The sequence below is a fragment of the Eleutherodactylus coqui genome, chromosome 8 (genome assembly GCF_035609145.1).
Source record: "Eleutherodactylus coqui strain aEleCoq1 chromosome 8, aEleCoq1.hap1, whole genome shotgun sequence".
Taxonomy (NCBI): domain Eukaryota; kingdom Metazoa; phylum Chordata; class Amphibia; order Anura; family Eleutherodactylidae; genus Eleutherodactylus; species Eleutherodactylus coqui.
Window position 1 is genome coordinate 196,691,544 of NC_089844.1, and position 11,297 is coordinate 196,702,840.

General features: G+C 44.5%; 1 long non-coding RNA gene across 1 annotated transcript; it reads left to right on the forward strand.

The window, feature by feature from the left end:
* The first annotated feature begins 5,884 nt into the window (after positions 1-5,884).
* On the forward strand, positions 5,885-11,078 carry LOC136577327 (uncharacterized). Its single transcript, XR_010786460.1, has 2 exons — positions 5,885-6,064; positions 9,973-11,078. It is a non-coding gene; the product is annotated as an uncharacterized lncRNA (long non-coding RNA).
* Positions 11,079-11,297: the final 219 nt, after the last annotated feature.

The window sequence follows — 11,297 nt, forward strand, 5'->3', positions numbered from 1 at the left end:
CCACTGCTCGTCCCACCACCTGCGCTAGCGATCCTGTTCCCTCTCACCTCCTTCGGTCCCTCTCCCCAGCTGTCATTATACACCTCACCGCCATCTTCAACTTCTCCCTGACCTTTGGTATTTTCCCCTCCTCATTTAAACACTCCATCATATCCCCTCTGATAAAAAAAAACTACTTTTGACCTGACCGACGCTTCCAACTACGACCCGTCTCAAACCTCCCCTTTAGCTCCAAACTGCTTCAACGCCTGGTCTCCTCCCACTTCACACGCTTTCCCTCTGACAACTCTTTCCTTGAACCCCTCCAGTCCGGCTTCCACCCCCCTACACTCGACCGAAACCGCCCTCACGAAATTATCAAATGACCTGATGACGGCAAAGTCGAGAGGCGACTACTCCCTACTAATCCACATTAACCCTCCATAGCATTTGACACTGTTGACCACAACCTCCTCCGTGCTATGCTTTGCTCCATCGACCTAAAGGACACTGCTCTCCAGGCTCTCCTCCTACCTATCTGACGCTCTTTCAGCGTCTCCTTCGCTGGCTCTATCTCCTCTCCGCTCCCCCTCGCTGTTTGGGTCCCCCAGGGCTCGGTCCTCAGCCCCCTTCTCTATCTACACAGCCCCAATTGGGCAAACTATCAGCAAATTCGGCCTCCAAAACCGTCTCTACATCTTCCCGCGTCATTTCTGCACCTTTCCTCCAAAACATCACTAACTGTCTTTCTGCTGTCTCTAACTCCATATTCTCCCTGTTTCTCAAACTTAACCTCTCAAAAATTGACTTCCTCTTCTTTTTGCCCTCAACCAGCCGACCACCCTTCCCCTTCCCCAACATCTCCATATCAGTATCTGGCACCACCATAATCCCCAGACAGCACGCCTGCTACCTTGGGGAGTCACCATTAACTCCAACCTCTCCCTAACTCCCCACATCCAATCTCTGGCCCAAACATGCCACCCGCACCTCAGAAATATTGCTAAAATTCGTCCGTTCCTCACCATGGACACGCTTAAGACACTTATCGCCCTCATCCACTCCCGACTCGACTACTGCAACTTGCCATTCATTGGCCTTCCCTGCACCAGACTCTTCCCTCTCCAATCCATACTAAACATAGCAGAGAGGCTTCTTTTTCTATCCAGCCATTACTCAGACGCCTCTGCACTATGCCAGTCACTGCATTGGCTGCCCACCCACTGCAGAGCTAAATTTAAACTCCTCACCCTCCCTCACAAAGCTCTCTATGGCACCACGCCACTGCACATTGATTCCGTCCTGTCCATACATCACCCAGACCACACATTCCGATCCGCTAACACACTCAGACTAAACAGCCCTCTAATACGAACCTCACATGCTCGCCTACAGGACTTCACCAGAGTAGCACCCATCCTCTAAAGCACTCTACCCCAAACGAAACTTCAGATGCGCCTTAAAAACGCACCTCTTCAGGGAGGCATACCAAATCTCCTGACCCAGTCCCCCTGCCCCTCCCTATGGCTCCTGACACCTTCCAGCCTACCTATTGCATACGACCTCTACTCCTGCGCCTCCTTACCGCCCACCCAGTTTGCTTCCTAATAACGGATTTCCACATGTAATTCCCATACTGCCTGTGTTCTCCCATGCCTCATCTCCCCTCTCCCTCCCATTACCTCCTGTATCAACCCCACCCTGTTTGTTTCAAACTGATGCAGCATCCAAGGAGTGGGCCCCAGCCTAGGAGACAGTTGGGATTAGGTGTAGGCCTTGCCAGGGTGGCTCTACTGTCTCCCACTTGGAGGGTAACCAAGGAAACATCCAAATGGGCCAAGGACAGGCTATTAAAGTTAGAAAAACCTAGGAAGAGTTTCCCTAAGGGTGCGTTCACACGAGCGCATAAACGGCGCGTTTTTGCGACCAAACGTATATACGTGACCATCTGAGGCAATGGTTTCGAATGTATTCGTTCACATGGGCGATTTTACGGCGCGTAAAAACGGCAACCCGCGGAAAAATGGACATACGCAACCGAAATACGTGCCGGCGAATATTCGATGGCCGAAAAGACCGTTTGAAAAGTAGGAACAAACGAAAATACGCTTTCTAGCTCTGGTCGTGATCGGCGAAAAACATTCTTTCCGGCGATTATACGCTGCGCTCGTGCGAACGTAAATACGCCTACGCTCGTGTGAACGCACCCTTAGTTCCGATCTTGTCACGGGTGACGCCACCATTCCTTCCTCTGCGGCGATCTCATGGTGAATGAATAAAGAGTCCACACACGGAGAAGCTTTAAAGGCAGAACCGGGAACGGGCAGTAAAACTGTTTACTCAAACACAACTTGTAACAACTTCAATACAGTCCACGTCTAACATCCACTGGCAGGACCAGTAGTGCAGAAGAACACGTGGTGTGACAGGGAGAAAGCACGGGAGAACAGAGTGACTCACACAGGCCACGTTATCTGTGCTTCTCTGGTCCTGGACACTTTCTTACAAACAAACTTGACGGACTCTTTACCGGTACACACTCACGGGGTAGTACAATGGCACTCCGCACGACGGGAATTCGCACTCCCTGCGGCTCGTCACACTTCCAGCTCAACATACAGGGAAGAAGAATGGGGTTCGCGGCACCAGTAGTCCATCCACTCAGCCTCCTCCATAACCTCTACACACAGACTAAGGTGTCTGTGTGCAGACCACAGTCTGTCAGGAGGACAGGTGGGTAAAACCAGATAAGACAAACGCCAACAGCCACTCTCCTCACTCATGCACCTTGCGACCACATATATAAAACAAGGTCACATGACAAACAGATACTTTTCCAGAAATAACCCAGACTGTAACCCATTCAGTGCTGCAGCTATGTAATACACATTAAAATAACTCACATAGAAGACATTGACAATACATATAGCCACAAGACTACATAGACCATCCAGAAACATCCATACCTTAGCTGCTGTACACTATACTGATTGTATATCACATGTAATTGTTGTACTGTCTGTGTTCTCCTGTGCTTGAAAGCGCTGCAAATCAGTTGGCGCTATACAAATAAAGATTATTATTATAGTGCATTCACTGACAGTATCACTAGTGCAATCACTGACATAATCACCAGTGCAATCACTGACACAATCACCAGTGCAATCATAGACGGTGTCACTGGGGCAATCACTGACACAATCACCAGTGCAATCACTGACAGTGTCACTAGTGCAATCACTGACACACGTACACTGATACTATCACTAGTGCAATCACTGAAACAGGTGCTCTGACACAATCAACAGTGCAATCACTGACAGTATCACCAGTGCAATCACTGACACAATCACCAGTGCAATCATAGACGGTGTCACTGGGGCAATCACTGACACAATCACCAGTGCAATCACTGACAGTATCACTAGTGCAATCACTGAAACAGGTGCTCTGACACAATCAACAGTGCAATCACTGACAGTATCACCAGTGCAATCACTGACACAATCACCAGTGCAATCATAGACGGTGTCACTGGGGCAATCACTGACACAATCACCAGTGCAATCACTGACAGTGTCACTAGTGCAATCACTGACACAATCACCAGTGCAATCACTGGCAGTATCACTAGTGCAATCACTGACACAATTACCAGTGCAATCACAAACAGTATCACTTGTGCAATTACTGACACAAGTACACTGATACATTCACCAGCACAATCACTGACAGCATCACTAGTGCAATCAGTGACACAATCATCAATGCCATCACAGACAGTATCACTTGTGCAATCACTGACACAAGTACACTGACAGTATCACTAGTGCAATCACTGACAGTATCACCAGTGCAATCACTGACAGTATCACCAGTGCAATCACTGGCACAAGTACACTGACAGTATCACTAGTGCAATCACTGACAGTATCACCAGTGCAATCACTGACAGTATCACCAGTGCAATCACTGGCACAAGTACACTGACAGTATCACTAGGGCAATCACTGAAACAATCATCACTGACATTTAGGCCTCCTGTAGACGCCCGGGTCGGATCCCGCTGCGAGAATTCTCGGAATGCGTGCCGTGCCCCTGCAGTGACCACTGCGGCTCACCTGTTCCCGGCGTCTCCTGGCTAAGCTATGTGCCGGCCACCCTCTGCGAGGATCTAACAGAAATAGGACATGCCATGATTTGTTTACTGCACGTTTTCACGCGGTCAAATCGCGCCTGTCTGGATACGATTGCATTATCTAATGCAATCCTATGGCAGCGGGCACAGGCGGACATTCTGTGGGAAATCCCGCTGTGGAATTTCCGCCCGTGTGCAGGAGGCCTTAGGCTGGGCTCACACAAGTGTGGTGTAAAACGCTCTGTGTATGAAGCAGCGTTCTACCACTGTGTGAGCTGGCGTATCGCCACATATGGCAGCAATGTTTGACTGCACATTAAAGCATATCTCACGCTGTCCTGCGCAGTCTGACTTGTTTCATTTGGTTTTAAATTTCCCGCTCTGTCGCTTAGCAATGTTGCAAATAAATGTCACATATCACTGGAGCAATCAGTGGCACAGTCATCACTGCCTCTAACAGCAGTGTAATCGCTGGCATTTATGGACCATTTACACGTAATGATTATCACTCAAAGTTCTAATGGTCCTGCTTTTACTTTCTGGTGCACTAATAATATACAGTTTTGTGGTAATTATAACTAGGACACTATTAATTCTGAAGTATGGTATTTGGGGGCACCATATCACACAGCAGGTACAGTAATAGGGGCAGATAGGCCAGTAACAGGCACAGAATTGGGGGGAGCAATAGGATAAAGAAGGCAAAGATGCCCGTGTTGCAAACTTGTAGAAACAAGTTGTAGCTGGAAGATATTATCATGGTGCTCTGGGCTACATTTGAAAAGACAGGAAAAATGAAGGACTCAGATTAGAAGCCACCTGTGATCACTGGATATAATGGTACTGCAATCATTTAAACAATCTGCAGAGCTGGTATCTACCGCTATATGGTCACGGTGTAGTGGTAATATTAATATTTCTACTGTCACTATGTAGAAGCAATGGTGTGGCAATATTATTTTGGTAATATTGATCTTTCTGTAGTGGGTTTTATTCAGTAACAATATGGTAATACTCACTATGGAGTAGTAGTGGTCATGGTATGACAGTAGTATGTGGGTCTCCTATAGTGGTAACATTGGTCTTTGTGTAGCGCATCCTATTCAGTAACAGTATGCAGATAATATTTAACAACTTGGGGTTACAATATTTGCTGCTGGCCTAGGGACAACAATGTTATATTATAACTATACATTCTTTTAGAGGGGGCTTGGTGCTACATTTGCCAAGCAGTTTGTGCCGCTGATCCCTGATGATCCTAGGAAGATACCTGCACAGCAAAAGCACCCGTATCTGTGCAGGAGTGGACGGATCTGAGGGGTAACAGACGGCATCTTCATCCTTATGGATGGGGAGAGCAACAGCATCCCATGTGCACAGCGGGCAGCAGGCCCTTCATAGAGGTCCGTGGAATAAAGCACCATCATAATAAAAATTTTATTAGAAAAATGTGAAATGTCAGGAATCGAGGTAAGGGTCAGACGCCGCTCTCCAGTCACCGAGGCCTCATGGTCCATCATAACGGGGCGGGTGGAGGGGCAGCTGTCTAAAGTACCACCAAGGATGGGGCCCAGCTTATGGAGAAATAAAGAGAACAATCTGCACCCTGCTGGGATATTACTGAGATCACATCCACAGCTGGATAACAACATACCCTGAATTACAGATTCCTTACCAGCAACTTGCTGACAGTTTCCACAAAGCAGAGGAGATGAAGACATATTACAGTACAAACATTCTAGATTACTGTGCGTTATTTGGGTCGATGATTTTACTTCCGAGCTATTTACATGCAAGTTTACATACGCCCAGGAATGCTGAAGACTGACGATGAGGAAATCTGTGGAGCGGCGGCCAAGTAGGAGAGCGCTCAGACACTCAGCACACGGTCCTCCTGGCACCTCATATGGAGAGCAGTGGATCTGCCTGATGTGACCTGGATGCATGGTGAGTGCAGCTCTGCAGACCGACAGATATAAGGCTTCACAGGGGTATTACATGTTAGAGTAGCTGGTAGAGCTCACTACAACTCATCCCAAGAAATACATTGTAACGCTGCAGACATGGAGGATCTCACAGCCCATCACTCTGCTGCACCCGGTCTCCAACACTTAGTCCGGCATCTTCTGGGTTCAGGAGCCATCAGGGTCGTTAGTTTAGCTTTGAATGGTAAATATAGTAAAGATTGAGATGAATTTCCAGGTCAGCTGCAGAGATGAGAGCATAACACCCCTGGAAATACCATCCGGAGAGTCCGATTCCCAAAGACAGGACTCTTAGATTGCAGGATAGAGGAACCGGAGAATTAGATTTCTTTCCTTTTTATCCCAGAGCTTTATATTTAGGCGAGACGACTCTACGAGGGTCTCCTCTGCCTGGAGGATGTTGTTCTAGAAGTCAGGCTTTTTCTAATGCACCTTTACACAATTAAGCTGCCAAATTTATGATTGAGATGTTCTAAGCCTTCTTTTCATGCCTTTCACATCTCTGAGCATAGGGTCCCATCCTTCTTGTGCTTCCATTTCTTAGTAGAGGTTAAAGAAAAAAAGGTTTGGTACGGTGTTAGCCAGTAGAGCAAAATGTGATTGTTCCCAGCAAGAGAAACCAAATTATCTTGAAGATATGATACCTTTTAATGAATAACAAAAATACATGATGTTAATTGGGCGGTGAAGAGACCTCATCCTCATGTTCAGTTTTTGTCCTGTTTCCCCAATACAAAGCTTTCTAACAAGACAATTACCGCTGGTACTCAACATTGGACGTGGAACATGTGAATCAGGGGCGTACCTAAGGGCTCAGGGGCCCGAGTGCAAAAGTTCAGCTCGGGGCCCCCCCTTGGGCCTCCACCCCACACTCCCCCGTACCCATACCTAGATCGTGCTGCATACATGATCTCCCCCTTGGCGTAATTTTTCCAAACATGACGCATTTCCTGAACATGAACATTTGTTTGTAGCCCCGCAGGCCACTCTCACACATCGCTTTTTACTGCTATTAGCGTGGTGTCCCGAGCGCCGTACTAACCGCGGTACAACACTCCCAGAGATTTTAATGAGCTTACTTAAACCTGCGCTCGAACATGGTGTTTATGACGCTGTGATTTTCGAGAGCTGTCTGTTCTATTTTTGCGTTGTCGTGGTTTTTAACACACCTCTTCCCAACGATTGAGGGGGAGCATTAAAAAGCGCCGTCAGACGCTGTAACCTGTGTTCAAAAACACTGCTCGAAATCCTGGTAAAAATGCCACAATTTCAAGCTGCGTTTTCTGAACACGTGTCTCTATCTATCTATATACTATCTATCTATCTCATATCTATCTATAAACTATTTATCTATCCCATATCTATCTATATACTATCTATCTCATATCTATCTATATACTATCTATCCCATATCTATCTATATACTATCTATCTATCTCATATCTATATACTATCTATCTATCTCATATCTATCTATATACTATCTATCTATCCCATATCTATCTATATATTACCTATCTGCTATCTGTATACTATCTATCTATTCATCCATCTATCTATACACTATCTATCTCATATCTATCTATACACTATCTATCTATCACATATCTATCTATACACTATCTATCTATCTCATATCTATCTATATACTATCTATCTATCCCATATCTATCTATATACTATCTATCTATCCCATATCTATCTATATAGTATCTATCTGCTATCTATAAACTATCTATCTATTCATCCATCTATCTATACACTATCTATCTATCTATCTATCTATCTCATATCTATCTATACACTATCTATACATTATTTATTTATCTATCTATCTATCTATCTATCTCATATCTATCTATACACTATCTATCTATATACTATATATCTATACACTATCTATCTATCTATATACTATCTATCTATCCCATATCTATCTATATACTATCTATGTATCCCATATCTATCTATATACTATCTGCTATCTATATACTATCTATCTAATCATCCATCTATCTATATACTAACTATCTATCTCATATCTATCTATCTACTATCTATACACTACATCATTACACTATCTATCTATCTCATATCTATCTATATAGTAGATAGATAGATAGCAGATAGATAGCTAGATAGATAGATATGGGATAGATAGATAGTATATAGATAGATAGCAGATAGATAGTGTATAGATAGATAATATATCGATAGATAGATAGATAGTATATAGATAGAGTGTATATATAGAGATAGACAGCAGATAGATACATAGTATATAGATAGATAGATATGGGGTATATAGATAGCAGATAGATAGATAGATAGATAGTATATAGATAGTATATGGGATAGATAGATAGACAGACAGACACATATGTACTTACCCCAGAGCCCGGTCCACTTCTCCTTCATGTGACAGCAGCAGCAAGCCAGCAACTCAGAAGCTTCCTGTTCAGCAGGAAGCAGGGGGCAGCACATGATCCCTGTCATGTGACTTCTTCCCTCCTCCCCTGCCGTCCCATGTGACTTCCTCCATCCTCCCCTGCCGGCCCATGTGAGTTCCTCCATCCTCCTCCCTGCTCTGTCGAGCCTTCCTCTCACGCTGGCCGTTCCGGCTGCCGCATGATGAGAATTTTGCTGCAGTCAGAACGGCCAGCGATTAATGCACTAAATGTGCATGTTAGTATTGCAGAGGGCGGCCTCGGGGCCCCCTGAGCGCAGGGGCCGGGTCGCCATGGCGACCCCAGCACCCCCTGACGCTACGCCTATGATGTGAATGTCTCCAGGATCTTATAGGGATCAGTGGACTAATTAAGTATTCACTCCCCCGCTCATCCTGTTCTGGTATTGTCTTAAGTGTAAAATTAACCACACCACGTCTGTGCCTTTTACATGTGTGTATGTATGTGTATCTATCTATATATATATATATATATATATATATATATATATATACACTTCTTCGGATTTCTTCAATTCAATTATGCCTGAGGAAGATCCCCAAGTAGGTTGGAAAGCTCGCTGTAACTTCATGTAGTTTGTTAGCCATTAAAAGGTATATCTACAAGATGACTTGGTTTCTCTTACAATCACATTTTGCTCTACTTGTGAACACCGTAACAAATGGTTAGTAGAGGCCTAAACCTTACAGAATTCTCATCCACATTTTTCGCATTCTTTGTTATTGTTATCAGAAAGACAAAGAAAATCATCCTGTAGATATCAGACCTTCTAATGTCCAACACAAGAAAGGATGCCACACTCCTCAGGTCTGTTCATCACCCGAAACAGCTGCCTGTGCATGCTTGGCTTTGGCTTATATTCCCAGTCATTGCTTGTTTAAAGATCAGACATTGGCTTTTTGAATTGCAGTATTGCTGCTTTCTAATAGGTGGCGCTGCAGAGGCATTGTTCCAACTTCTCATCTCTATCAGGTATAACAAAGTATCTGAATGGTTATTTGTTATCACTTCCACCATCCTGTAATCTTCTCTCATCTGCTAAGATGTTCTCAGAATGATCTCCAGGTGGAAATCCTCCCAGTAATGTTAGGACATTGATGTTTTTTAATAACTGTTTTTCACAGAAAGAAGTGCAGCAACAAGTATCCTTACACGACCAGATTTTAGTTGCAGTCTCCGCGCAGGCGGCCTCCATTAAAGAGTCTACTGCGGGCCCCCAGCATGCGGAATACAATCCAATCATGTGAGCCAGGCCTTAAATGTCCATTTTAGGTACAATGGGTCACATTTATTATGACTAAAGGCTTCAATCCTTACCATTTGGACCTAGGGCCATATCTTCTTGCTGTTTTCTTAGGACAATTTGTGCTCCTGATGTATTTAATACTTTTCTGTTTCTCAGGGTGATGGATGTTCCTGGCTTCCAGTAATTGTATGAAATAATGTCTCTCAACTCCTCGATCAACGATACAACACCTACAGCCATAATCATCAATGCCGACATCTCGCCAATCACCATACAAATCACCATTTACCTGGCGACAGTTTTCGTCTGTCTGGTGGGTCTGGTCGGCAATGGGATCATAATACATCTGTTTTGTTTCCGCATCAAGCTGAATCAGTCGACAGTCTACGTTCTGAACTTGGCCGTGGCAGATTTTATCTTTGTCTTTGGCTGCTGCATGGTGTCTTTGTATTTACTGTGCGTGTATAATAGAGTCGAGACCTCGGACCAAAGTAACACCATTTTCTCCAGATTTGGGCAAGTCCTGTACAGTTTTGGATTTAATTCAAGCCTCTTCTTTCTGGCCACTCTCAGTATTGAACGATGTCTCTCTGTTTGCTTTCCTATGTGGTACAAATGTCGTCGCCCGGAGCACTTGTCGGCCATAATGTGTGGAGTTCTATGGATTGTATCAATCCTGTTAACTGCTCTGGAATGGTCCCTCAGCCGTGAATACACACAAACTGTCTACATAGTTATATCATCCATATACCTGGTTGTAACTCTGGCCATGGTTGGTGCCAGTGCTATTCTGATTATACAGCTGCAGAAGACCTCTATGCAGTGCCGACCCCTGAAACTGTACATCGTTGTCATCGCTGCGATCATCACCTTCCTCATCTCTCTGGTCCCAATCACCACTGTCAGATTTTTCTTCTCCTTTGGCTTACTCACTACCGTGACGGAGAGGCTCATCAGCTTCTGTCTTGTTTACTTATGTTCCTCCATCAATTCTGCAGTCAATCCCTACATCTACATCATCGTGGGAAGATGGAAGAACAGCATCTCTACTACAAAAGCTCTAGAGTCAGTTTTCAAAAATGATGAAAGGTCTTCTGAAGGAAGTGACTTAGTAGAGAGGCAAGGAACTGACCTTGAGCACAAACCGAGCACCTTGAGGAGGAATGGAGGCCTCGGGCCTGAAGACTCATAACAATTGTTATGTTATATTATTCCAGTGAAACAGAAAATTAAAAGCAGAAAAAGAGCACAAAGTCAATGTATATTACTATATTATTTCTCTCTTACGGTAGGTTTATCCTAGGCAGCTTGAATACGTTAAGTTTTCATATTTCAACCACATCTATTGGAACTTTGTTGCAAACATCTACGACTCTTTCGGTAAAAAACTATTTCCTGACATTGCTCCTACTCTTCCCTCAACTAATCTCAGATGGTGTCTTCTTGATCAAGTGTTTAGCTTCCTAATAAACAATACTGCA